The 27,827-nt window shown below is 47.8% G+C and overlaps 1 protein-coding gene across 8 annotated transcripts in view; it reads left to right on the plus strand.

Annotated features, from left to right (window-relative positions):
- The window catches only part of RIMBP2 (RIMS binding protein 2), a 293,903-nt gene that overhangs the window by 94,317 nt on the left and 171,759 nt on the right, over window positions 1–27,827 (plus strand). For all 8 annotated transcript variants that reach the window (XM_083476367.1, XM_083476368.1, XM_083476359.1 and 5 more), the window contains exon 2: window positions 7,355–7,495. The gene's annotated coding sequence lies outside the window, so the exon portion shown is untranslated. The remainder of the gene's footprint in view (window positions 1–7,354; window positions 7,496–27,827) is intronic.

Genomic DNA, 27,827 nt, shown 5'->3' on the forward strand with positions numbered 1-27,827 from the left:
AAGAGTAATACTATCTTTTTGGATTGGACGCAGTGTTTATTTGCCTGCACCTGCAGGAGTCTTGGGCTCCTATTGCCTCTTCTCAGGGAAAGGAAATCGGAAGGATCTGCTTTCGCTTTTGAACTACCGTAGTTTTCGCTCCATAACACACGTTTTTTCCCTCCTAGAAAGTAAGGGGAAATGTCTGTGCGTGTTACGGAGCGAATGCTTCCCTCCTCTGTGGTTTCCAGCGGGAGAAGAGCCGCTGAATGGGGAGGAGAGAGGGACAGAGTGCCTGCTTCTTTAAAGGAGCAAAGCGGGAGGGGAGAGGAGCGGGGGGGGGGGAGGCGGGGAGGAGGGAGAGAAGCAGAACCTGCTTGCTTTAAAGGAGCTTACCGGACAGGAGCCGCTTACATGAGTGGGTAGGCTCCTTTAAAGCAAGCAGGCTCTCTGTCCCTCCAGCAAAGTTTTTCAGCTCGCTAAGGGGGGGGGGGGGAGGGAGAGAAGTAGAGCCTGCTCCACGCGTGCTCCTTGTCCCTTGAGTGCTTTTCCTTCCCTCCCCACTTAAAACGTGGTTACAAAGCACAGATCCACTTGGATCCTCAGTATTTTTGCACTGGGTCACCCCAAATTCACCATCAGATCACATAGCATGTCCATGGTTACAGTTTGCACCAAAAAAAATCATGCACCCACTGTTGCCTGGGGCTGCAGTGGTGCAAAAACGTGGTTACAAACATGGATCCACATGGATCCTCAGGATTTTTGCATTGGGCTACCCCAAACTCACCGCCAGATCACATGTCTGTGGCCACAGCATGAACCACAAAAATCATACATCCACTGTTTCGTTTAGAATATTTTTTTTCTTGTTTTCCTCCTCTAAAAACTACCTGCGTGTTATGGTCGGGTGCGTGTTATCGAGTGAAAAATACGGTAATCAGTGTTTCTCATTTCATCTGAACGGTGATTCATTCAAAGAAGCCACAATCAAATTGTGATTTGTGTTCCTTGTTTTCCCCTCTAATCATAATTGAAACTAACCAGAGTTCTCTGGACTTTTAGATGTAAAGGAGGATCTCAGGTTAGTTTTGAACATGGCAACTGGTGCTTCCCCTCTCCTTGTAGCCATTCTGGAGTGGGGAGGGCACAAGTTTGAGGCTCGTTTCTGTCTTGCTAAACCATAACTTGATGTTGCGTCTGAACTAGTCAACTGGTGTTCATTCTCTCTGGGACAAAGAAAGCCAAATCAGATCTTTGGTCCATCTAGCTCATTGTTGTTGACACTGGTTGGCAGCTGTTTTGGATCACTTGGGGCAGGAGTCCTTCCCAACCCTTTCTGGAGATTAAATTTGAGATGTTTTCATGCAAGACTCTGTCAATTTAGCTCAATATGGTCTACACTGACTGACAGCCACACCTCAGGTGGGCTTCTTTCTTTGCCCTATCTGGAGATGGAAGGGATTAACGCTGGGATTGATTGCATGCGGAGAGCATGTTCTCTACCGCTCAGCTTGCAGCACTTGCAATAGCAACCAAGGCATATTTGGTATAATCCATTCCTTTGAAAACTATGCTTGGCGTCTCAGGTTGGGGCGGGCAGTAATCAAGGTGAGAGTCTGCTGTGCTCTGCAAAGCCTGAGAAATGTGATACAAGCAAGATTCATTCCAACGTCACCTTTCCATGCCGGCACAATATATCCAGGAGTGCACCGGTGGATTGATAGCTTTGTAATTGCTGACATTTTTTCCCTGCTTGGTTGAGCATCATTCTCTGTTTCGTTCTCCAGCTACCAATTTCCTTGGCTGTGGTGCATTTGTCACTGTAGGAAGTAAAGAGCAAACAGAAAGAAAACAGGCAAAGTGCTCCCCACTAAATTATTTTAGAATTTGCCCAATAAGCAGCAAAGGTGGCAGGTTCCTTTTTTTAAAAAAAGCAATATACTATAATGCAGCCGATTTGAGAAACACTGCAATTAAGTAGGGTGTTGTTGCTTTTCAAAGCTATTGTTGGCATCCATCTGTCTCAAGAGACAATGGAGTGCACCTCCGGGGGTGAAGTCAAACGACTGTGTTAGCAGCTCTGAAGTGACCTCACTGGGGCGCAAATGTGAATGGAGATTCTGGACTGGCCAGAAAATAAGGCTCCCCTCTCAGCCGCGCTGATGTGCTTCAAAGGAAAGCAGAGCAATACATTTGGCACCAGCTTGGCTGCAGGAGTTGCCAGTGTGGTGTAGTGGTGTGGTGTAGTGGTTAAGACAGTAGTCTCGTAATCTGGGGAACCGGGTTCACAGGAGAGCCAGTGTGGTGTAGTGGTTAAGAGCAGTAGTCTCGTAATCTGGGGAACCGGGTTCACAGGAGAGCCAGTGTGGTGTAGTGGTTAAGAGCAGTAGTCTCGTAATCTGGGGAACCGGGTTCGCGTCTCCGCTCCTCCACATGCAGCTGCTGGGTGACCTTGGGCCAGTCACACTTCTTTGAAGTCTCTCAGCCCCACTCACCTCACAGAGTGTTTGTTGTGGGGGAGGAAGGGAAAGGAGAATGTTAGCCGCTTTGAGACTCCTGAAGGGGAGTGAAAGGCGGGATATCAAATCCAAACTCTTCTTCTTCTTCTTCTGCACAAGGCGCCATCCAACCACTTCAGGGACTCTACTCTGAATTTCTGTAGGGTTTACTCCATGGGTAGGCAAACTAAGGCCCGGGGGCCGGATCCAGCCCAATCGCCTTCTAAATCTGGCCTGTGGACAGTCTGGGAATTAGCATGTTTTGATATGAGTAGAATGTGTCCTTTTATTTAAAATGCATCTCTGGGTTATTTGTGGGTCCTGCCTGGTGTTTTTACATGAGTAGAATGTGTGTTGTTATTTAAAATACGTATCTGGGTTATTTGTGGGGCATAGGAATTCGTTCATTCCGCCCCCCCCCCAAAAAAAATATAGTCCGGCCCACTACATAGTCTGAGAGACGGTGGACCAGCCCCCTGCTGAAAAAGTTTGCTGACCCCTGGTTTACTCCTTAGCCTTTTCTTCTCCTGAGGATATCCCACAAGGCAGTGGAAGTTTAGGATCAGAGTTTTCATTCTCCTAGAATTTCATTCCCAGGTGGATAAGCCCCATCTGCCCCTCACTGAGGTTTTAAGACTTAATGGTTACCCTCACCCGGTTTACCCAGCAAGTCAAAGCCATTCCTGAGGTGTGGCTGCTGCTTCTAGGAGCCACGGGTGAGAGGTGGGTGTAGGGTGGACCAACCGCCCCAGAAGGATCACAACGTGTCCCCCACCAGAGGTACTATCCTTGCCATAATACTCCATAATGGTAAAGGTAAACCATTAGGTCCAGTTGTGACCGACTCTGGGGTTGTGGCACTCATCTCTCTTTATTGGCCAAGGGAGCCGGCGTACAGCTTCCGGGTCATGTGGCCAGCATGGCTAAGCCGCTTCTGGCGAAACCAGAGCAGTGCACGGAAACGCCGTTTACCTTCCCTCTGGAACAGTACCTATTTATCTACTTGCACTTTGACGTGCTTTTGAACTGCTAGGTTGGCAGGAGCAGGGACTGAGCAACGGGAGCTCACCCCATTGCGGGGATTCGAACCGCCGACCTTCTGATTGGCAAGTCCTAGGCTGTGTGGTTTAACCCACAGCGCCACCCACATCCCTTTTCCTGCATTACTTTCCTGCATTACATGAATCCTGGCAGAAATCGTGCAGCGGCGGTGCAGCGGCGGCAGCAGGCCCCATTAGCTAAAGTGGTACCTCAGGTTAAGAACAGTTTCAGGTTAAGAACGGACCTCCGGGTCGAATTAAGTTCTTAACCCAAGGTACCACTGTATACCTCCCATCAGCCCTGAGCACTGCCCATTCTGATGGCAGCTGGAGTCCAGCAACATATGGAGGCCACCAGGTTGGGGGTGGTGTGTTTGACAGATGATTTCTGTCTAGGGATTCAGGCAACAGTCTTACCTAGTCCTATCTTGAGATGCTGAGGATTGAATTTGGGATCTCCCGAATTCAAAACATGTCCTCTTCCCCACTGAGCTACAGGAGCTGAGTCTCATGCGCTGAACTAACTTGCAAAATATTTGCATATACAGTGGTACCTCAGGTTAAGTACTTAATTCGTTCCGGAGGTCCGTACTTAACCTGAAACTGTTCTTAACCTGAAGCGCCACTTTAGCTAATGGGGCCTCCTGCTGCTGCCGCGCTGCCGGAGCACGATTTCTTTTCTCATCCTGAAGCAAAGTTCTTAACCTGAGGTACTATTTCTGGGTTAGCGGAGTCTGTAACCTGAAGCATCTGTAACCCAAGGTACCACTGTAGTCCTCTGATATTAGAATACACCTGCAATGGTGCCGGTCTTTCAAGCATAGTTGTTGCTGCCTCCTTCTCCCCCTGCCCCCTTACAGGTAAAACAATCCTGTTGTTATTATTATTATCAAAGCAGTGTATCTTTATCTGCCTGTTTCATTAGGGCTGAATGGATCCCAGAGGTTGAGTTACGGTCTTTATTCAGTTGATACAAAAGCAGCCAGTGGTAGGCCTATGAATAAATGAACAGGTTTGCCATCCTGTGCCTAGCATGGAGATGGAAAGTGGCACAGGGCCACCTCTCAATATTATTAGAGGAGCAAATAAAAACTTGGCAGGCTCGTTCCAACTGAACTGGCATCGGGGGAAGTAATTTCACATGGCATTGGTGCTGGAGTGTTAAAGCACCAGAGAGATGAAACAGAGCTGGTGTTTTTGCTAATAGACAAGATTTAAGAATGTAGATATTAGGTGCTCGCCCTGTTCCTCTTGCTGATGAAAAGCCTACAAATGTACCCAGGTTTTCAGGGTTTTATAGCGGGCTCTTGGTGAACATCCTGCCATCTCACTCACAGTCATACATGGCCAATAGCCTGCTATATTTGACTTGGTAGATCACACGGGTTGCGGGTCACTGAGCTGATCAACAGAATCTCTGTGTGCTTTCAATGCTGGTGTGTAATCCTTGCTGACTGAAGAGCGGAGTCTCTCTCTTCTCGTATTAGTTACCAATATCATGTCTTACTTAGTTTCAGTGGCGTAGCGTGGGTTGTCAGCACCCGGGGCAAGGCAAGTAATTTGCACCCCCTAACCCATGGATTTTAGCAGAGGGCAGAGAGCTGCAAGTACGAGTGCGTCCCCCCCCCCATGTTGCGCCCGGTGCGGCCGGCCCCCCCTGCACACCCCACGCTACGCCACTGCTTAGTTTGCTAATTAAAAAACTTGCCTCTGGTCTTGTACTGAAGACCTCCTATATTGTATGAGATAATTATGTTGCATGCTTTTTTGTGTTGTACACCAGGTTTTAATTATTTGGGGATGCCTTGCATCGCGAAAGGTTTTGAGATGTGGTGATGCTCAAACCTCTCCCAATCTATGCCCCATCCCGAGGGACGAGGGTAGGGTGAGCAGGGATTACCCACCTCTGTCACTGGTGTTGTGCAATGCCAGGTCTATAGGCAATAAAACCGCCACCATGCGAGACTTTTCTATCTCGCTGGGCGTTGACTTGGCTTGTGTGACGGAGACCTGGGTGTGTGAAGGTGAAGTAGTTGCCCTGCATGAGATAGCACCCCCGGGTTTCTCCGCCCTCCTCCAGTAGTGGACTGTAGGTCAGGGGGAGGGGTAGTGTTGTTAATTTGGGAGGATTGCTCTTTCAGGGCTCTGCCATCACCATCAATCTCCGGCATTGAATGTGTTGGCCTAGTGTGGGGCACTAAGGAGAGCTTGGCTGTCTGGCTGGTGTACTGACCACCTAGCGCACCAGCAGCCACCCTGTCAGGCCTGTTGGATGTGGTGGCAGGCTGGGCCTTGGAATTCCCTAACCTACTGGTTTTGGGAGACTTCAGCATCCATGCTGATGCCACCCCCTCCTCACGGGCTCTGGACCTGGTGTCTTCCATGGCGGCATTAGGGCTCTCCCAGTTTGTTTTGGGTCCCACACACCAAGCAGGCCACACGCTGGATTGGAATTTTTGATGCGGGTATAGATGTGATTATGTCCTCACTTGTGGAAGTGCCATGGTCTGATCACTATGCTCTGAAAGCCAGGATGGACTTCCCGCCCCCATCCCGCTTGGGTGGTGAGCCTATTTGGGCTCTCCCGCGAAGGCTGATGGATCCTGATGGATTTTGTCAGGCCTTGCGGGACCCTGCTCCCCCTAGTGGCTCACTAGATGAGCTTGTCGAGAACTAGAATAACCAGCTCTTGGTGGCCATCAATGAGATCGCACCGAAGCACCCTCTGCGACCCCGCCGAAACTGGGCCCCCTGGTTTACCGTGGAGCTCTGGAAAATGAAGTGGGTCCTCAGACGGCTAGAGCGAGCAAAGGAAAAAATAAATCTGTTTGATTGTTTACTCTGATTGGCAAACATGGCTCTCCATGGTCTTTAGTGTTCACGTCTTTCACATTACCTGCTCCCTGATTTTAAGAAAGACATTGACAAAGGTCAGGTCCACACAAGGGCAGGACCCCAATTTCAGTTCACAGTTTAATCCCCAGTTTCCCAAACCAAACAGACATTTGATGTTGCTTCTCTAAGTCCCAAGAGACCCAAACCGCTCCATGTTTGAGCATTCAGAGTTCCAGATATTCCTGGACTTTTTGCAATAAGGAAAGCATTGGGGACAGTTTGGGATAACCATTGCTTGATATGAAATTGTATAGCCTCTCAAACAAATCAGAACAAATGCTCAATAAAGAGACAACCATGTAAAACTTCCCCCACAAACTTTGTGCAAACAAACTGGGAAGGATGCTCCAATCCATTAACAGGTCAACTGGATGCGGCCATATTGCATGTTTGCAACGTGCAGTGTTTGTTTGTTTTTTACTAACGCACATGAACAAACATGCACAATGCCAAAAACAAAGCACAAAAAGAAGGGTGTGTGTGTGTGTGTGTGCAGGGGAGAGAGCCATAAAGCAACTAGAGCGCTATGGCCCACAAAACATTTTGAAATCCTAAACACAGTGATTCAGAAACAAGCCCCACTGAACTTGGTGGGACTTACTGTAAACATGCTCAGGATTGTACTGTAAATGGAAAAATAGGGGATATCTCAGTGCTTAGGTTGCACACACTTCAGAAGTAAGATTGGATTCAGAACTTGAAAATATGGGAAGAATGGATGAGGATCATTTGTCTAGCAATGGAGCTTATTTTTCGCCGTTGTTTGTATTTGAACAGACATGTGGTATTTAAAAGCACTCTATAAGCTATACGATTGCAAAAGCAAACAGCCCCATGGAAAGATAACCTAGTGTACTGCTTATTATATTCCCGCCCCCCTCATAAATGGAAGATTTGAACTCTTATATTTCCTTCTGTTCTTCTCTTTCCTCCTCACAGTTTGGAAATGAGCTACCGTACTTACAACCTGCAGTGCCACAGAAAACATTTGGTCGGATCCATATTTTAGAAGAGAAGAACCAGGATTTTCGGTCTAATGTCACCACACTAACCCAAGAGAATCATCAGTGCAGCTTCTTAGTAAGTCATCAAGTTTTAAATTTTCTTTTCTTGTTTTTGGGTTTTCTCGGCTTGCTTGGAGGCAAATGTAATTTAGCAGTTCAAGTGTAACTGTCAGAACTCTTTCTTGAGCTCATCTTACGGCTTTTTCTCCCCCCCCCCCACCTCCCCAGACATGTATTGTTATGTACAACGCTTTGATTCCTTGTTTTTCTACTAGAGGGCAATATGAAATGGAACATTTCATAGCTGTAATATTGCTTTATTGTGTGAAAGGGCAGCTCATACTCTGAACGGCAGTGATTAATCTTGTTTCTGATTTTAAACAATCTTTTGCTAAGCTCCGGTATTACATTTGGATTGGGGGTATCATTCAAATCACTGTAGCAGGGATGATGAGGTTTTCAAGTTGATGTCTCTGTTTGCCACTCAAGCAACGCTCTGTGAAATATGAAGGTTTGAGAATCTGGCTGTTTTGATGGAAACATGCACAATGTTCGTCAACAAAATTACAAGCAAATGTGCCTAAGCGCATAGGGGCAGGAGACGACTTGGCAAAGCTCTTTTCCCGTGGACTGTTGCCCTGCGCTGAGCCTGTTCTGTTTTAGTATTTAGTATTTTATATCCTGCCTTATATCCCAAGGTGAGTTGGCATCTTCCTAAACTCGTTCATGAAACAGCCATGCAATACTACGTGAAAACATCAGAAAGCAGCACAATATCTCTCTCACAGTGCATTAAAAGCCTTGGGTGAACAAGGCTGTTAGGGATTGATTAGCTGCTTGTGCGTAAAAACGTGCTCCCTCAGAGTTTGTGCGACCCCACAAACCTCCGTGTGTGACGGAGCTCCTCAGACATGTCTGCTCTAGTCACTAGTAGAGTCCGACAGTGGCTGTCTGCGGAAGCGTTTCCAGCAAAGGAGCTCCTTAACGGAAACGCGTCTCCTGGACTCACGGCGTGACAGTTTCCGGCGAGGTGTGGGTCTCCCTATGGGAGACTCAGATACCTCCCCACTGTTCTCGCTGGAAGCTTCCCTGAGCCCTCCCTCCTGCTCGCATTCCCTCAGAGACCCACTCCTCCCCCTGCTGGTCCCTGCTTCAGCTGTTGAGTCTCTTTCTTCCTCCCTGAGTCCCTCCACCACCTGATGCTCCGATGGCAGTTCCCTGACATCCACCTCCCCTCCAGGGCCCCCCTCACCCCCTCCCATTTCCTCTCCCCTGGGAGGTGAAGGGCTAAAACCCCGAAACGAATCTTCCTCATCTTCCGACGTCTCGAACAATTCCCTCCATCGATCGTCGTCCTGGCTCGCTGAATCCTCTTCCTCTTCGGAATCTGGGAACCCCTCCAACTCCTCTTCCTCGTCGGTGGTGGCAAAGTATTCCCTTCGGAACCTCGCTACAGGCTGAGGTTTACGTGGGAACCTCTGATGAAAAGTCTCTATTAAAACTTCGTCATTGACATCCTCTGCCCTAACCCAGGTGTTTTCCGACTCCGGTTCCCCTTCCCACATTACCAAATACTCTACTTGATCTCCCTTCCACCTGGAATCGAGGATCTCCGCTACATGGTAGCTGTGTTCCTTCTCCTCCATTGCTGGTCCCCTAGTGACCCTCCCTTCACTGTCTCCTCTATACGGTGACAGCAACGACCTGTGAAAAACTGGGTGCAGCTTCATGTGGTTCGGTAACCGGAGCCTGAAAGCCACTGGATTGACCTGCTGCATGACTTCAAACGGACCCAGCCTTTTGGGTCTTAATTTCTTACAACCTCCTTTGAACGGCAACCCTTGGGTTGACAGCCACACCTGGTCCCCCACCCTGATGCTTTCACCTTCCCTTCGGTTTTTGTCTGCCTGCCTCTTATATTCCTCCTTAGCCCTGTTTAAGTTGAGTTGGAGCTGGCGATGGATCGCTTCCATTTCTTCAACGAACTGTTCTGCAGCTGGAACGCTCCAGTTCTCCCCCTCCCCCCCTGGGAAGGCTCTGGGATGGCACCCGTGATTAGCCAAAAAGGGGCTCATCCCCGTGGACACGTTCTCTGCATTGTTGTAGGCAAATTCTGCCAACGCCAGCTTCTCCACCCAATCATTCTCTCTGTCATTAACATAACACCTCAAATATTGTTGGAGAACCCCATTTGCTCTTTCCGCCTGCCCGTTGGTTTCTGGATGACGGGCCGTTGAAAAATTAACCTCTACATGCAGTAAGCTCATGAGCTTCCTCCAGAACCTGGAAGTAAATTGTTTCCCTCGGTCTGAAACCACCCTCAAGGGGGCGCCATGCAACCGAAACACATTCTCTACAAACAATTTGGCTGTTTCTTCTGCTGTGACCGCATGTGAGCAGGCTATAAAGTGGGCCATTTTAGTTAACAGGTCTACTACAACCATGATGGCTGTTTTCCCTCTAGACCTTGGCAGATCAGTCATGAAATCTATTGCCACTGCTTCCCACGGTCTTTCAGGTGTGGGCAGTGGTTCTAATAAACCAGCCGGCGCCCGCCTCTCCCCCTTGGCTCTTTGGCATTGTTCACACCCTCTCACATACTCCCGCACATCTTCCCTGACCTTGGGCCACCAAAATTCCCTGGTAACCAGCCACATGGTCTTGTGTTGCCCAAAATGCCCTGCTGTGGGGCTATCGTGCAGCTGCTTGAGTACCTTCTCCCTCAATTCCCCTTCGGGTATATATAACGCTCCCTTATAATACAATGCCCCGTTTCTCTCCTCAAAACCACCGGATTTGTCTTCCTCCCTCCTGAGATCCCTGAGTTTGTCCTGGGCGTATGCATCCTGCACCGTACCCTCTACCAATTCCCTTTGCCCCACCAAAGTCGCCCCACACACCCAGCGGTCCTCTGGAATGATATGGGTTTCTTCGGGTGCTCCCTCCCCCTCCAAATATTCAGGTTTGCGTGAGAGAGCGTCCGCCCTAACATTCTCTGGGCCTGGCACGTAACAAATCTCAAAGTTAAATTTGGAGAACTCCTGGGCCCATCTCAACTGCCTTTGGTTGAGCACTCGCGCAGTTCTCCAATACTCTAGATTTTTATGGTCCGTGCACACTTGCACCTTATGTTGTGCACCAACTAGCAGATGCCTCCATCTCCGGAACGCCTCATGAATAGCAAGAAGTTCTCGGTCGTACACCGTGTAGTTCCTCTCGGATTTGTTCAGCTTTCGCGAAAAGAAGGCACACGGTCGCCACTCTGACTCCTCCTTCCCCGGCTGCAGAAGAAGCACCGCCCCTATGGCTCTGTCAGATGCGTCTGTTTCAACCCTTAGCTTCTTTCGTAAATCCACATGCAGAAGTTGTTCTTCAGAGGCGAAGGCCCTTTTCAGCTCCTCAAACGCTCGCTCCGCCTCCGCCGTCCATACAAACTTCTTTTTACTGCTGAGACAGTCAGTGATGGGCGCCGTCAGATGGGCGAAGTTGCGGATGAACTTACGATAAAAGTTTCCAAACCCTAGGAACCTCTGCACATCCTTCTTGGTTTTGGGTGTTTTCCATTCCAGCACTGCCTGTACCTTGCCGGGATCCATGGCCAATCCCTTGTCTGACAGGCGGTACCCCAGGAATTCCACCTCCTTGGTATGGAACCGACACTTCTCCAGTTTGACCCACAGCCTGTTGGCTTGCAGTCTGCTCAACACTTCTCTGACGTCTCTCACATGTTGCTCCTCATTCTCCGAATACACCAACACATCATCTAGGAAAGCAACGCAATTCTTGTAGAGCAAAGGGCCCAGTACGTGGTTCATAAAAGATTGAAAACACGCTGAGCCTGCTTGTAATCCAAATGGCATAACGAGGTATTCAAATGCCCCCAAAGGGGTAAACATGGTGGTTTTCCATTCATCCCCTTTCCTTATGCGTATCAGGTTGTACGCCCCCCTTAGATCCAGCTTTGTAAAAATCTTTCCCTTCCTCACCCTGGTCAAAATATCATCAATTCTGGGCATAGGGAAAGCCACCGGTTCAGTCACTGCATTTAACCTCCGAAAATCGCATACAAGTCTCGGCTTGTCCGCGTTTTTTTTGTCCACAAAGAACACTGGGCTACCCCCTGCTGCTTTGGACTCTCTGATGAAGCCTCTCTTCAGGTTCTTGTCAATAAACCCTCGCAACTCCTGCATTTCTCTGTCTGACATGGCATACAACTTGCCCACGGGAAGCTGTGCTCCAGGGAGTAAATTGATCTGGCAATCAAAGGGTCTATGAGGTGGTAGTTGGTCAGCTTCCTTCTCGCTGAACACGTCGCTGAGATCTGCATACTGTGGTGGTACCTTCACCTTCTCCATTACTTCCGTCCCTGCTAGGGTGGCTTGGGCCCCTGCTGAACCCTTTTCCCCTTTGCAGTGTTCTAAGCAATGTGCTGAACCAAAGGACACCACTCTTTGATGCCAGCCAACCAGCGGATCATGTAGAGCTAGCCAGCTCATTCCCAAAATAATGGGAGCGCCTCCCAGGGTGGCCACATTAAACGCTATCAGTTCTGTGTGCCTTGCCACCCTCATTATCATTGGGACAGTCTGCAAGCTGACTCCTCCTCCCAACAACTCCCTGCCATCAATCGTGGTCACCTGCAGGGGGTTGCTTAAAGGGATAGTCTGTATCTGGTGTTCAGCAGCAAACTCCTTGCTCATAAAATTGCAGGAGCTGCCTGAGTCCAATAGCGCCTTTATTTTTAGGGGGTGCCCATTTTGCAGCTCTAGCGACACTTCAATCACTAGAGCAGGTCGAGGAGCTTCTGGCACGGGCACTTTCACTGCTCTTTGGCCTGGCTGCAGTGCCCCGATTGTGGCAACCAGGCGTTGGCTTTTACCTGCTCCGTTCCCCCCTGTTCTCCCCCCTCAACAGCTCCCACCATCCCTTGCCATTCCTTCCTCTGGGGGCAGACTCTGGCAAAGTGGCCTGGCTGTTGGCAGAGATAGCATTTCCGGGGGCCCTTTCCCTCCTTCTTAGCCCCCTCGCTGGTTTTTGAAAATGCGCGCGCGCGCGCTGTTCCGATTTCCATCGGCTCTGCCGGCGGGAAAGCTGGCTCAGGAATGTCTGGAATGCGGAACTCCTTCCAACGTTCCCCTCTCCCTTCCCGCCTCTCCAAGGCTCTTGCCTCCTGCCGCGCTCCTATGGTCAGCGCAGATTTGGTCAGCTGATCCATAGACTCCGCCCTGGGGCTCCGTGACAGCTCGTCTTTCACCGCCGAAGAAAGACCTTCTTCAAATAGCATTTGAATGGGTGCCGCCGATAAATCCCAACTCAGTCTGTGAATCAGCATGGTAAACTCAGTCCAGTACTCACGGACAGATCGACTTCCCTGCTTACAAGCCATTAGCTGTCTGCGCACCGCCCCTTCCTCAATATCGCTGGAAAACATGATATCCATTGCACGAAAGAACTTCCTCGTGTCCTTTAGTATGTCATTGTGCGTTGCCATTAGGGGTCGAACCCAGTCTCTCGCCCCTTTCTCAAGATGCCCAATTACAAAAGCAACTCGCGATTCCTCATCAGGGAACTCATCGAACTGCACATTAATGGCATATTGCATCTCTGTCCTAAAGGCATGGTAATCCTTGGGGTCCCCCCCAAATTTTTGCACCAATCCTGGTACCTTTCTGGGGAATTGAGTGGCTCTCCCCTTCTTGTCTGCATCCTGAGCCCTTCTCTCCTCCAGCCTCGCCGTCTGCAGCGCCAGTTGGACCTCCAACGCTCGGTATCTATCTTCCAAGCTTGGACCAGCTCCAGCCCCCGCTCCTCCGGTTCCGGTTGGTTCGCTCATGATGCTCTCTCTTGCACAGGCAGCGTACAGTGACTGTCGGACTGCTGTTAGGGATTGATTAGCTGCTTGTGCGTAAAAACGTGCTCCCTCAGAGTTTGTGCGACCCCACAAACCTCCGTGTGTGACGGAGCTCCTCAGACATGTCTGCTCTAGTCACTAGTAGAGTCCGACCGTGGCTGTCTGCGGAAGCGTTTCCAGCAAAGGAGCTCCTTAACGGAAACGCGTCTCCTGGACTCACGGCGTGACAGTTTCCGGCGAGGTGTGGGTCTCCCTATGGGAGACTCAGATACCTCCCCACTGTTCTCGCTGGAAGCTTCCCTGAGCCCTCCCTCCTGCTCGCATTCCCTCAGAGACCCACTCCTCCCCCTGCTGGTCCCTGCTTCAGCTGTTGAGTCTCTTTCTTCCTCCCTGAGTCCCTCCACCACCTGATGCTCCGATGGCAGTTCCCTGACAAAGGCCATTTTAGCTTATCTGAAAACTCAGAAGTGTGGGTGCCAGCTAGGCTCATGGGAGCTCCATGAGCAAGGCACTGCCCAACCACAGGACCAGAGGACCCTTATCAGAATGCTGCAGTGCAATTGCTGACGGGAGTGAGGCTTTGTCAGCATGTAAAGCCTGTGCTCAGAGGTCTGCACTGGTTGGCGATCGGCTACCGGGCCGTGTTCTAGGTGTTACTGTTAGAATATTAAGCCCTTAATAAGTTGGGACCAGTCCTCTCGTGAGATCCCCTTACCCTGTATGTACCCACTCAACTGCTTTGATTGACAAAACTGGCACTACTACAGGTGTTACACAATACCCGCACCACATCTGTAAGAACTCGATCGTTTAGTATGGCAGCGCCTGAACTTTGGAACTCCCAGCGTATTAATATCAGGCAAGCATCTTCACTGTACAGTGGTACCTCGGGTTACATGCACTTCAGGTTACATACGCTTCAGGTTACAGACTCTGCTAACCCAGAAATAGTACCTCGGGTTAAGAACTTTGCTTCAGGATGAGAACAGAAATTGTGCTCCAGCAGCATGGCAGCAGCGGGAGGCCCCATTAGCTAAAGTGGTGCTTCAGGTTAAGAACAGTTTCAGGTTAAGAACGGACCTCCGTTGAATTAAGTTCGTAACCCGAGGTACCACTGTATTCTTATTTAGATATTTTCACTTAGACAAGCCTACCTAGATGTTTAGAAAGTTTGCATGAATCTTAATTTGTTTTCACCTATTCTATTACGGTTTAAACTTTCTGTATGTTTTAACTTATGGTTGTTAGTGATAATTTTACTGTTTTATCTTCCACCTTTTTCCCTGACGGGACTCAAGGTGGCTTACAAATTAAAAACAGGAACCACTAAAAACACGGAAAAGAATATCATTTAGAAACAATTAAACATTGACAGAATTAGATCGATAGATCAATAGATTGATTGATAGATAGATAGATGATAGATAGATAGATAGATAGATAGATAGATGATAGATAGATAGATAGATAGATAGATATAATCTCTTAAAACCATACAAATAAGTACAAGAGAAACAGCACAACACCAACCCTTTCATTAAAGGCAGTCAGTTCCCCAAATCCTGTTGAAACAGGAAGGTCTTCACTAGCCGGCAGATGTACAACAAGGAGGGAGACAGTCTAGCTTCTCCAGGGAGGGAGTCCCAAAGTCTGGGAGCAGCCACTGAGAAGGCCCTCTCCTCCCCACCAGGCATGTCTGTGTGGGTGGTGGGACCAAGAGAAGGGCCTCCCCTGAATATCTCAGAACGTGGGCAGCTTCATAATAGCCCCCAGCAATAGCTGGAGGGCTGCAGACCCCCCCCATTCCCAGTGTATGGGCATGAGGCCTGCACCTTCTTCCCCCAGTCAGGTACAGTGGTGCCCCCAGCTGCGAAGGGTGCTGCCCTGTGGGTCGGAAGCTGCGTGCTAAGCACTCCTCCCCCCCCGCCCACTTCTTTCCAAGTAGAGGATAAAGCTGAATGAATGCATATTAAATAAGCTAACAAGCCAGTCCTGAAAACAAAATCAGCAGTTTCCCAAGCTCCAGATGCAGCTCCTTTCTCTCTCTCCCCCCCCATCAACTTTTGCATTTTCTCTGCACAAAGCACTATTGCTGCTCCTTCTCTCTCCCCCCCCCCCTTTAAGAACCTTGGCAAATAACACACTTGGCTTGATGTCTGAAGAGAAGAACGCGATTAAGGCGGGGGGAAATTATATTGCAGCTCCAAACCCCAATTGAACGAGTTGACTTAGCGGAAATTTTGCATGGTCAATTTTCCAGCCATGAATACAGCCCAAATGCCTGGGGAATTAGGCCTGCCACGCTCAATAATAACCCTTAAAACCTGCCACTTGCTGGAGATAACGGAGGCCTGTGATCTTGCAGTTCGGAGTCGTGCGTCAGTGGGGCTGCTTAGCTACACAAGGCTAATGGCAGGTTGGGAGAGACCAAATAATGACACGGGGACCAGGCAAGAAGCTCACACCCAGTCTCTCGCAGGGAAGCTTTCCTTTTTCGACAGGCCAGTGGAGGAAACCGGAGAGGAAGCCTGTGGACTGCAGATTAATGATATAGGTTTCTTGGATAAATCTGAAAGGTTGCTGCTGCAGGTGGGGTTTGTTGTCAAATTTATGAGGACAGTAACTTCCTATTATGCAGAAATGGGTAAGCTGTGCCTCTTCAGATGTTGCCAGACTCCAACCCCCCATCGGCCCCAGCCAGTTTAGCCGACCTGTGGTCAGGGATAAGGGGAGTTGTAGTCTAGCAACATCTGGACAGCCACAGGTTCATCCACTCCAGCTATATAATTTGTTGAAGAAGAAGCCACTTTCCACATCAGGCTTCACAGATGAAAGTGGGGACTCTTCCTCGCATGTGGGGTTGATTGGCACCCCATTCTCTGCCCACTTTGTGCTGTGTTAAGGCTGTAATCCTATGCGCACTTGCTCTTAAGAGTATGCCCTACTGCAATGTACTTCTAAGTACATAAGGGGCAAGCACTGTTTCATTTTTAATAAATTATTGTCTTCTATATCTATAAAAGGAATGTGGGTGTTGCTGTGGTCTAAACCACTGAGCCTGGGGCTTGTTGATCAGAAGGTCTGCGGTTCAAATCCCCATGACGGGGTGAGCTCCCATTGCTCAGTCCCAGCTCCTGCCAACCTAGCAGTTCGAAAGCACGTCAAAGTGCAAGTAGATAAATAGGTACCGCTCCGGTGGGAAGGTAAACGGTGTTTCTGTGTGGTGCTCTGGTTTCGCCAGATGACCCGGAAAAACTGTCTGTGTATGTATGTTGAAGTACCTTCTGCACGGTGCACCTCAAATTCCAACATTTCAAGGCCCAAGTTCCGGTCACTGACCTCAGAGACCTTGTGGTGGAGAAACACAGGGGTTTTGTGGGGGTGCTGTGACTCAGTGGCAGAACAACTGCTTTGCATGCAGGTTCCAGGTTCAGTTTCCAGGTAGCACTGGAAAAGACCCCTGCCTGAAACCCCACAGAGCTACTGGCATTCATTGTATAGACAGTACCTGTCAGGGGACTGCCATCGAAAGGGGGGAGGGGGCAGAAGAGTACAGGGAGCCTCCAAAGTTGCTGAGCAGTAGCACTTTGTCATTCAGTGGAGAGAGTCATGCCTCCAGCGAAGCAGAGGGGGAAAGGAGGGGCGAAGCGAGCCAAAGGCTCACAGACAAAGCCCATGCACCTCACTCAGTCCGGCTGGTCGGGAAACGGACATGCCTCTTCCGTCACCCAGTTTTTGCAAGGGGGTCAAACGTAAGGAGGGAAGGCAGAGATTTGGGGTGTCTAAGTTCTTATGTTGGGGGGGACCAGAAAAGGCCACTTCCAGAATCTACAAGTGACTGAGACAAACATGAACTTTGGATCTCTGAACTGTACATAGTTTGCACAAAATAAAACCTGTAAAAGACAGGTCGGAGTCCTGGCTGTTTTACTCACGAGCAACCACCTAGAGACCTGACAGTACCAAACTAGGTGGACCAATGGTTCATCTCGCTCTTCAGAATTTCAGAAATGAGATTCTCCTAGCCCTAGCTGGAGATACCAGGGATTGAACCCGGGACCTTTTGCATGCAAAAAAAAAAAAAAGATGGTTTGCAACTGAGCTATAGGAGTACAGGAATCTGTCTTACACACGCTCCGAGTTCAGGTTTGGGCACAGCTAGTCATGGTTCCCATTTGATCCTGACAACTTATCTCCTGGCCTGGTTGCCTTGGCTGTTGCGGTGCAGATGGTCACTCTCCCCCCCACTCAGGTAATCCCGTCTGTATGCTGAGTGCCAGCCCATGCTATGCTTTAGAAAGGGACTGTTGAGGAAAATGTAAATTGTGCATGTGTGTAAAAATCCCACCCCTTCAACTCACTCGCCCTGCAGGGCAGAATAGTCCCTGTTCCTCTGCTTTAGCATCGCCTGTCCCTTGACATGTGACCAGCAGATGCTTAGGCACCACATACATAATGATATTGTGTTCCCCTCCCAAACACACATACTTATCTGTGTGACCTATTGATTCTCATTACTTACACGGAAATGCATCTAGAGTTGCCTCCTTCCTCACTTTTGCCCTGCTGGCATAAGATACCCTGCATAATTCAAGGCCATCTAAACAAATGCCGCGTTCGATGATAAAAGCAGGATGAAGAGTCTTCTCAAGCTTTTTGTGTACGGTGACCTTCCTTTGTTTGGGTACTGGGGATTCTCTTCTCCTTACATGGTCTGGGAACGCTCTCTAATATTAGAGCTAGGTGTACACTGTTACAGAACATTTGTCTTGCCTCTCGGGAGGATTCTGTTTCAGTAGTGTCTGGCTGAAGGAGGCCGTCGTAGTTATACAGATCAACATCTTGCAGACTGCCAACCCTTGCTTCATTGCAAAATCCCCCAAAGGGTTCTGTGTATGAAAAATAGGAGTAAGAGTTCTATCCAGATCCATTTGCTTTCGAATGAGAATTCTGCCTTTGGACATAAGAAGAGACCTATTAGATTGAATCAAAGGTCCATTTAGTGCAGGAGTCTGTTCCCACCACTTGCCAGTGAGGTGTCTCTGGGAAGCCCATGGGAAAGTTGGGAAAGCAATGACTCCCCAGCAATTGGTACACTCCGGGTCAAATGTATTGTGTGAACAGGGTTTAAGCCCTTATGGAAAACTGAAGGATTGAATGGGTGCTTGTTATGTATACTGGCTTACCTGAGTTTGGGTAATGTCACCACGTCCTCCTTCGGCACCTCCAGACTCCATGTTTCCAGCTGCTTCTCATTTGATTACTTCTAGCCGTTGCATACGCATCCTGCAGCCTGCCTTCATTGTACCTGCCTTCCCCTAACCTGAGTGCTCTACTTAAGTCCATGTGCAATTATCCATCATGGTCGAATGGGACAGAAGTACATAGTGTCGCCCAAGACAGTTCAGGACCCAAAGCTGGTGGGCAAAGGCAGAAGACTCTCCTTCTCCAAGTTATTCTGGCCCTGTGTAGTTGCACCTCAACAACAACCACCCATAAAGTCTTATAAACTCTCAAAAACTCTCACTGAGCCCCCAGTATTTTTTGTTCTGGAGTGCAGCCCCCAAAGACAAATTGGCAATGCTCAAGTCAGCAGGCTCTTTGACAGATGTGATCCTTTCCAGTGACATGAGGTTCCCCAGGCTCGACAGCAAGATCAGTATTTGGGTTTATCTCTCTCTAAAGCTTGGTGATGCCACTTTGGTCCTTCACGATCAACTGACTGAGTATTGAGTGTGGAGTCCACCTTGTATTGAAATGAAGGTGGCATCCCAGGGAAGCACAGTTCAGTCTGCAGCGTTTGTGGAAGGATCGAGACCCTGATGGAGCATGGTGGGTAGGTGGGAGATGACAACTGGAGCTTTTGCTTGAGACAGACACAGAGGTCCCTATTGCTGCTTGCTTACACATCCCCAAGCAAGCCTATTACAGTGTTTAACACTCCACTTTGAATGAATAGCAAAAAAAAACAAAACCCAAAAACCCTATAATTACATGTTCAGCACTGGGCAGTCAGCAGGTCCTGAGTGCGCTGAGTTCTCCCATTCCCATGTCTTTTTGTGATTATTATTTAGACACCTGTTTGAAGAAAGGCAATTATATGATATCATCATAAGGAACACAGCCAAGCCACCTCTTCAAGCAAACATCCTCTTTGTCCTTGGCCATTAAGCATGCAATGTTCATAGGCCTGTCCCTGATCTTTTGCAACACTTACCTGTTCGTTACTTAGCAACCGTGGCATTTACCACTGGCTGCAGCTGTCGGTAAGTCTGAATGTAAACGGAATTGCTCTGAGTTTGCAACAGATGCTGTTAAAAGGACCTGCTAATGTGTGTGTAAATGTCGCTTCCTTCACGGAGAAGAACCAGGAGCAGCAATTATGCCCTTGAGGAATCAGGACGTGGGCCACACACCTTTTGTCTCGGTACAACCTTTCTCTGCTTCAGAACATGCTGCCTCCTGCTCTCTGATTTCCAGGGGCTCATTGTGCAATTGCTCCCAGTGGTTCTTAGGGGGTGAGCGAGGGGACTTAGCTCCCCGGTCTTTGGGGGTTGGGCCCTGGATTGCCTGCCCTTCTTGTTTTTTTAAAAAAAGCTTCACTTATAGGATAACTGGATTGTGTGTGTGTGTGTGTATGTTTGTGTGTGTGTCCCAATCCACACACAAGGTTTTATCCAGGGTAGCATAAGGTAAGTCACATAGTAATATACTTGTTGCACTGGTGTTTCATTGTTGCACAAGGGAAAACACAAGTACTTTACTGAACTTTGGACTAATTTAGGTATGGTAAAAATACCATATGTGTATCTGAAGAAGTGTGCATGCACACGAAAGCTCATACCAAGGACTAACTTAGTTGGTCTTTAAGGTGCTACTGGAAGGAATTTTTTTTATTTTGACTATGGCAGACCAACACGGCTACCTATCTGTAACTTAGGTATGGTAGTCTTTCATTCCAATATGCCTTGGGCAAAAAGGCAAGGTAAATGTTATTTTAAAATAAATGCTCACACGATCTTATTTCTGTTCTCTTGCGCCTTCACTGATGATGGTGGCGCTGTGGGTTAAACCACAGTGCCTAGGGCTTGCCGATTAGAAGGTTGGTGGTTCGAATCCTTGTGACGGGGTGAGCTCCCGTTGCTCGGTCCTTGCTCCTGTCAACCTAGCAGTTCAAAAGCACATCAAAGTGCAAGTAGATAAATAGGTACCACTCTGGCGGAAAGGTAAATGGCGTTTCCGTGTGCTGCTGTGGTTTGCCAGAAGCAGCTTAGTCATGCTGGCCACATGACCCAGAAGCTGTATGCCGGCTCCCTCAGCCAATAAAGCGAGATGAGCGCCGCAACCCCAGAGTCGGTCATGACTGGACCTAATGGTCAGGACTCCCTTTATATTTAGTCTTTCATTCCAATCTGCCTTGGGCAAAAAGGCAAGGTAAATGTTATTTTAAAATAAATGCTCACGCGATCTTATTTCTGTTCTCTTGCTCCTTCACCGATGGTGGTAGAGTTGAGCTGTTAGGTTTTCCTTTCCAAGCAAGCCATCAAGTCTCAAAGTCCACACGCACACTTTTACATCTGTGTTTATTCAGGACTCTTCTCTGCTTCTGTGAAATATTGTACAGTAGCAGATGAGCTGTGTGTTTACTCTCGCACATGCAGTAAATATTTGTTCCATTCAGTTGGATGTCTTTAAGCAAACCCAAAATAGAGTCAACCTGCAAACACGTTTTTCCTCTTTTTTTTTAGTTTCATGCACACATGTCTCCTTGCCAGATTTTCAGAAAGCAGGACTTTGTGCTTCACTGCGGGATTTCAACGAGATGTGTTTTGGGGGGTTGGTGACTAGAAACTAGCTATTTGAAATGGCCACGGATCCTGTAGATCACAGGATCTCAGCTTATCCTCCATCATAATAAATGTAGGATCAATTTATCCATGAAGTCTCCATGTGACCAGCTGTTTCCATAAAGACCCTGCCTCACTCGAAAAGTTATATCTTCTTAGTCAGACTGAAGGCTTCATATCATTGTACAATTTCTATCTTCGCATCCATCTGGAAGTATGGAATGGGGTGCACCAATCAAATGGTATTGCGACACCTCTAAATTGTGTCAGTTTGAGCCATGCTTGAGACTTTTGTTGTTCTGACTTCCTCCCATTGGGAGTTGGCCCACAGGTCTATGACAGAGCACACATTTTGCATGCAGAAGATTTCAGGTTCAATCCCTTCCATCTCTGGTTTAAAACATCAAGTTGAGGATGCCAGTCAGAGTAGACAAACCTAGCTTAGATGGTATAAGGCAGGGGTCTGCAACCTTTAAGACAAAAAGAGCCACTTGGACCCGTTTCCGAAGAAAAAACAACAACTGGGAGCCGCAAAACCATTGCGACATTTAAAACAAATATATCTCCGGAGCCACGATCTGACAGCGGGCAGGAAGGTGACGTCGGGACAGTGTGTGACTAACGCATGCACCGCCCCCATGCGACGTCACAGCCAGTACAGCACCCGCCACAGTGGGGAGTGTCGGGGCGCACAATGCACCTCCTCCCCTCGCTAGTATCCGCCCCGGAGCCGCAGCAAAGATGTAAAAGAGCCACATGCGGCTCCGGAGCTGCGGGTTGCTGACCCCTGGTATAAGGCAATTTCCTTTGCTGCTCATCAGGTTGTGATACACTCCCATGCTTTGGCTCTCAGTTGCTTCAGATACGAAAATCCCCTTCATTTATTTCCCTATGGCAGTGGATCCTAGTCCCTTTTTTGTCCTGGTGGCATGTACCCTGTCTATCTGTCTGTCTGTCTATCTGTCTTGTAAAAAATATTGATATGCTGCTGTTTTTTTTTTAAAAAAAAATCAGAAGTCATATGTAAAATTGTACAAGAAAAATCATCTTAAAAACAACAACAGAGATAAACTCTTTTGAGAAGCTGATGAGATCAGCTACTGAGCATCTGATGCAAGCTATGGAACCCCTCCCAGAAAAATGCATGTATACACAACATTTTGCATGATTTCCCCCCCCTTATGGTATAAGAAAAATGTCTCTCTGTGTATGTGTCTGGTTCAGGCAGCAAAATATATTGAGCCAGCCCTGGGTCATTCTTAACTAAGGGGGCCCATTTCCCTGGGCACGCATGTTACCCCCTCAAATCTCCCCTTTTGATCACTCACATGGTGAACTGCCTCCGTTGAAAATGTTGCCTTTAAGAGGGTGTCTGGTTCCTGTGAAAGCTTAGCCTGTGGCTTCCCCTATACCATGGCGGTTTCGCACATGCTAAGCTTTACTTGATGTGGCAGGCACAGATTCAGTGTGTGATTCAGTTCAGATTGAAAGACAAACTTCCTTCATTCGCACCTTCTGGGAACCAACTACAGTTGCCCTTTGACATTTGCGCTTTCCCCCTAGCCAAGTAGCAAGTCCCAAAATACATATACTTCTAGGCAGGCGCCCCCCCCCCAGCCAGAACTCTGTTCCGGCACCTCTCAGGTGGGTGCCATTGCCATGATATGAAAACCAAGGAGGCGTTCATGGTGAGTTCCAGCTCCTCTTTTTCTAGAAAAATGGCACTGCTACTCGTGTGGCTCAGAATGCATATTTGTGAAAATAGCATACAGTGTAACACAGCATGCAGGGCCGGCCCACCCATGAGGCAAGGTGTGGTGACGGCTTCAGGTGGCAGGATCCCCAGGGGCAGTAGATCCCATTGTCAATCTTTATTCTGAAGGCAGCCCTGTGTGGGGAAAGTTTTTAACATTTGAAGTCTCACTGTGTTTTTAATATTTTGTTGGAAGCTGCCCGGAGTGTTTGGGGCAACCCAGTGAGATGGATGGGGTACTTCTCCTCCTCTTCCTCCTAATCCCCCCCCTTTCCAGTATATCACTCCTTCTTCCTGGGTGAGGAGGGAGGCAGCATTTTGGGGTTTGCCCCAGGTGTCAAAATGCTTTGGGCCAGCCCTGACAACATGCATTCTATTGTTGTTGTTTAGTCGTTTAGTCGTGTCCGACTCTTCGTGACCCCATGGACCAGAGCACCCAGGCATTCCTGTCTTCCACTGCCTCTGACAGTTTGGTAAAACTCATGTTGGTAGCTTCGAGAACACTGTCCAACCATCTCATCCTCTGTCGCCCCTTCTCCTTGTGCCCTCAATCTTTCCCAATCAGGGTCTTTTCCACAGAGTCTTCTCTTCTCCTGAGGTGGCCAAAGTATTGGAGCCTCAGCTTCAGGATCTGTCCTTCCAGTGAGCACTCAGGGCTGATTTCCTTCAGAATGGATAGGTTTGATCTTCTTGCAGTCCATGGGACTCTCAAGAGTCTCCTCCAGCACCATAATTCAAAAGCATCTATTCTTCGGCGTGTTTATTAAGCTAAATAGCATGCAAATCATGTATATTAGGAGAAATCTGCACTAAAATTCCAGATGATTTTCAGAGAGGCTTTTGCCAGAAGATATGAAAGTAAGTGATGATGTGGATAACTGAATGGATGCCTGGAAGAATGAGAAACTGGCAGAACCAAAATGGCCAGGTTTGCTCCTGCCTAATTTTAATGTTTTATTCTGGTGCATGCAGGCTGCAAAATAGTAGGAGCTCCTGGTGGCGCAGCTCCAGCATATAGAATGCTGTGTTGCGGAGCGTGGCCCCATCTGCCTCTCCCCCCTGCCCTCGCAACATGTCTCCTTGCTTTTCTTCTGTTAACGAGTATGCATCGCACTTGCTTTATTTAGAACGTAGTCTCCCTTGATAGGCCTTGGAATAAAATCGGCTTTCACCCCTGGTTCTTTGAGAAGTCATCTGCTTTGAGGAAACACTTTCTTAGTGTTGCTGTGCTGGAAAGCTGTGAGGAGCGGGTTATTTTTGAGTTCATTTTCTAAATCTGTGATGAGAGAAAATGTGTTCAGGCAAGTGGCTTTACAAATGGTTGTGAATTGGATCGTTTTCTCTCTGTCTCTTCTTTTCTTGTTTAATGGAACCAGTGGCCTCTCTCCACTTGAGGATGATTAGAAATCTGTTTCTCAAGATGTTCCTCTCTTCGTGCCCTCCTCACCCTCCTCCCAGGGCACAGTAACCATGGTTCTAATTGGAAAGATTGCTAATCTTAACTATTTGTAAGCTTCATTCCAGGTAAGTCATGTTAGCTTTTAAAAAATCAAATCTCCATGTTCAGCTTCAGTATACCTTGAGCCCTGTGGACACAACGTATGCATGGAGACAGATGGTCATACTCAGTAGCCCCAACCCCAGGGCTGGAGCACTGAACTTTTTGAGGATATTGACGGTTGAGAAAGCCCTGTCCAGGGTCCTGAAGGTAGCTGTCACGTTCTTCATTGCAATGATTAATTTGAATATTCAGTGGTACCAAATACTTTATTTATTTGGCTAGCTAAGAAAAGCCAGACCCGTCCGTGTGTGTGTGTGTGTGTGTGTGAGAGAGAGAGAGAGAGAGAGAGAGCAATCTATGTGTGTTTACTCAGACATAAGCCCCACTGAATTCAATGAGACTCAAACTTCAAAGTTGGTATAGGATTAGTTCTATGTATTGTAATGGCCAACTTGAGCAAAAATGTTTGTAATCTATACCATAGCACAGCAAATAATTTAGCAGTGGTGGTGAAACTGCTTGGAGGGATTGGTTGAGCTGCTCCGATCTCAAAGATAGGCCTCCTGCTACCATTGTCCGAACTATTAAGGTGCTAGAGCAGGGATGAGGGAACTTTGACCTTCAAGATGTCACTGGACTCCAACTCCCATCAGCCCCTGCTTATGGTCAGGAATGATGGGAATTGTAGTTCAATGATATCTGGAGGCCAGCAGGGCCCTTACCCCTGTGCTAGAGAGAAATGAGACATCCATAGAGTTAGGAAGAAGAAGAGGAGTAGTTTGGATTTGATATCCCGCTTTATCACTACCCGAAGGAGTCTCAAAGCGGCTAACATTCTCCTTTCCCTTCCTCCCCCACAACAAACACTCTGTGAGGTGAGTGGGGCTGAGAGACTTCAAAGAAGTGTGACTAGCCCAAGGTCACCCAGCAGCTGCATGTGGAGGAGTGGAGACGCGAACCCGGTTCCCCAGATTATGAGTCTACCTCTCTTAACCACTACACCACACTGGCTCCCTACACCACACTGGCTCCCAGGAGGTTGTCCTGTGCCTAAGGAGACAGCGGCAAAGGAAATCAGGGTTGGGAAGAGCTGAGAGTTGAAAGGGAGAGTGTATCAGAGGGATGTAAGCCAGTGGGAGAGGAAAGCTGGAAGACAGACTGGCCAAAGAAAGAGAGCTGTGCAAGTGATGGATCTGACATTGATTTGAAAGAGCCAGCAGCATCTTTTGAGTGTAAAGTCACATATCTCTTGGCCTTAAAAGTATTGTTCTCACCAATGTCATCCATAGGAGCTAATGCCTAGAGACTGTGGGGGCTGGGCCCCCCAAAGTTGATGGGCATTCCCATTCAAATGGTGTGTGTGCACTGCATCATGTGATCATTTGTGTGGGGTGGGGCTTACCTGGACCCCACAATATTTTATTCAGGTTGGCTCCCCTGCTGTCATCCCTCACTGTGCGTACATAGAAAGTACTTAACATAAGAAATTTATGATCTAGAGTTATATGAAAAGTTAGCAGCCTAGCCATCAGTTTAGCTTACTTTGTGACCTCTATAAAGAATCCCTGACCATTAGGTCCAGTCGTGACCGACTCTGGGGTTGCGGCGCTCATCTCGCTTTATTGGCTGAGGGAACCAGTGTAAGGCTTCCAGGTCATGTGGCTAGCATGACTAAGCCGCTTCTGACGAACCAGAGCAGCACACGGAAACACCGTTTACCTTCCCGCCAGAGCGGTACCTATTTATCTACTTGCACTTTGTTGTGCTTTCGAACTGCTAGGTTGGCAGGAGCAGGGACCGAGCAACGGGAGCTCACCGCGTCACAGGGATTTGAACCGCCAACCTTCTGATTGGCAAGTCCTAGGCTCTGTGGTTTAACCCACAGCACCACCCGCATCCCTATGTGACCTCTATAGATAGAACCTATTATCCTGAGGTGTATGTAGCTATATCGTTGTTAATATAGGATATATGTTTTGTGGGTCTGGGTGTGTTAAATAGGTTGCTTACGATCCACCAGCTCTGCTTTAATAATCAGCACTCATCCTTCCCTGCTATTGAATTTACTCTTTGCACAAGCAGGTCACAGTGCATCCTGCCTGAGAGAGGGAGAGAGAATATGAATGAATCCGATTAAATTATTACAAAATTCAATTATGTCTTTTTTTTCATTATGAGCACATTTTATGACATATAAGGAGTTGCATCTGCAGTTTTGCCTGCCTGCTGAGTTGCAGAACAAAAATTCGTCGATAGCTTAGCAGCTGTTTGCAAGAGCTCTCTCACACCTAATTGGGGGTTGTTGTTCTTGTATGTGTGACTTCTGTAACTGAAACAAGTGCAAACAGAAAGGTATCTGGCTCTTCTGGGGCCCATGCCTATGTCACGTCCACAGTGCTGGACTACCCAATACAGAGCTGAAACTAGGCTTTCTGTCACCCGAGTCAAAGACCCAGTTTGGCACACACACACACACACACACACACACACACACGGATGCATGTTTGCATACATACATACACATACACACACACACACACACACACACACACACACCTCAACACATTTATTCATAAAGGGCATAAAAAGTAGGCAATATATTATTTGAATACAAAGGAATCCCAAGAAGTATTATGACTGTGTGACCCAAAGGAAAATGAGCATTCCTTCCACTAAAAGCAAATTGCTTGTCAAAAGTAGAACTTCCCACGTGCAGCAATTGTCTATCTGAGGCCAGGTTTTGAATTGGATTTATTTGGTCACAGGATCATTAAAAGACTGCATTTCCAAAGATCAGCCAATACCCTCTTGTTTCCTTTAATATATATATATATATATATATATATATATATATATATATATATATATATATTTGCTTTCGTAGATTTTCACGGGTACAGGAATGCAGGTTTTGGTGTCTTCGGGTGTCTTCCCGTGTAAGAGTTGGGGTGTCTAGGCGACGTTTCGACGAGTGAGACCTCGTCGAAACGTCGCCTAGACACCCCAACTCTTACACGGGAAGACACCCGAAGACACCAAAACCTGCATATATATATATATATATATATATATATATATATATATATATATATATATAATATGCATGCTTTTTGAGGCTTTTTGCCACCTACCCTTCTTCTTGGTTCTGTGCAAACCTTTTCAATGAGTTTTGATGTGTAAATTTACTCCTGAGTAAGCTTCAACAAGATTCCTCTCAATTTTATTTTTGTTTGATTATACTCATTTCAGGAAATGATAATTTTGTAGTCATTTTAGGTTCCATGTAAGGTGAATAAATGTTTTTTGCGCGTCTAAAGTGCTCTTCTGTTACAATCCTAATGCAGCCAGGCTAACTAGCGCTTGCCAGGGAACTGCCTCTGGCAGGAAAAACGCTCACACGCCCCTTACTATCCTGTGTGTAGATCATGTATAATCTGTAATATGAATCAACCTTAG

This window comes from Podarcis liolepis (assembly GCF_965112155.1).
Source record: "Podarcis liolepis genome assembly, chromosome: 15".
NCBI lineage: Eukaryota > Metazoa > Chordata > Lepidosauria > Squamata > Lacertidae > Podarcis > Podarcis liolepis.